Below are 1,092 nucleotides of genomic sequence, written 5' to 3' on the forward strand. Positions count from 1 at the left end.
TTCTTATATTCATAGCATTTTATGCCAGTATGAGTTCTTTCATGACGACGGAGGTAAGTTCGTTGAGAGAAATCTTTACCACAATGCTTACATTCATAGGGTTTTTCCCCAGTATGCATTCTTTCATGAATTCTAAGCAAAGAAGGATAAAGGAAAGTTTTACCACAATCCTTACATTCATGAGGCTTCTTTCCATCATGATTTCTTTTATGGGTTGCAAGAGAATTGGGAGAACTAAAGGCTTTCCCACATTGCTTACATTCATAGGGTTTCTCCCCAGTATGCATCCTTTCATGATTTCTAAGAAGAATGGGATGTCGGAAAGCTTTCCCACATTGCTTACATTCATAGGGTTTTTCCTTATTATGAGTTCTTTCATGACATTGGAGGGAAGTTAGATAAGAGAAAGCTTTACCACAATGGTTACATTCATAGGGCTTTTCCCCAGTATGCATTCTTTCGTGAATTCTAAGCAAAGAGGGATAAAGAAAAGTTTTATCACATTCCTTACATTCACAAGGCTTCTTTCCATGATGATTTCTTTTATGTTTTCCAAGCGAGCCAACAGAACTGAAGGCTTTCCCACATTGCTTACATTCATAGAATTTTTCCTTATTATGAGCTCTTACATGACTTCGGAAGGAAGTTGGATGAAAGAAAGCTTTACCACAATGGTTACATTCATAGGGTTTTTCCCCAGTATGCCTCCTTTCATGAATTTTAAGTAAAAAGGGATAAAGGAAAGTTTTACCACAGTCCTTACATTCATGAGGCTGCTTTCTGGCCTGACTTCTTTTATGTTCTCCAAGAGAGCTGAGCCAACTGAAGACGTTCCCACATTCATAATGTTTCTCGCCAGTGTGTGTTCTTTCCTGATTTCTAAGAGAAGTGGAACTGAAAGCTTTTCCAGATTTCTGACATTGATAGGGCTTTTCTGCAGTGTGTGTTCTTTCATTTTTTCCTGAGTACTTGGGAGAACTGAAAGCTTTGCCACGTTGCTTACTTTGATATGGTTTCTCTCCACTATGAGTATTTTTGTGAAGTTTAAAGAAAATGAGATGACTAAAACTTTTCCCACATTTCTTAAACTGA

The 1,092-nt window shown here is 37.5% G+C and overlaps 1 pseudogene; it reads right to left on the reverse strand.

Annotated features, from left to right (window-relative positions):
• The window catches only part of LOC107182996, a 3,614-nt pseudogene that overhangs the window by 1,921 nt on the left and 601 nt on the right, over nt 1-1,092 (reverse strand).

The sequence above is a fragment of the Myotis davidii genome, unplaced genomic scaffold (assembly GCF_000327345.1).
Source record: "Myotis davidii unplaced genomic scaffold, ASM32734v1 scaffold2839, whole genome shotgun sequence".
Taxonomy (NCBI): domain Eukaryota; kingdom Metazoa; phylum Chordata; class Mammalia; order Chiroptera; family Vespertilionidae; genus Myotis; species Myotis davidii.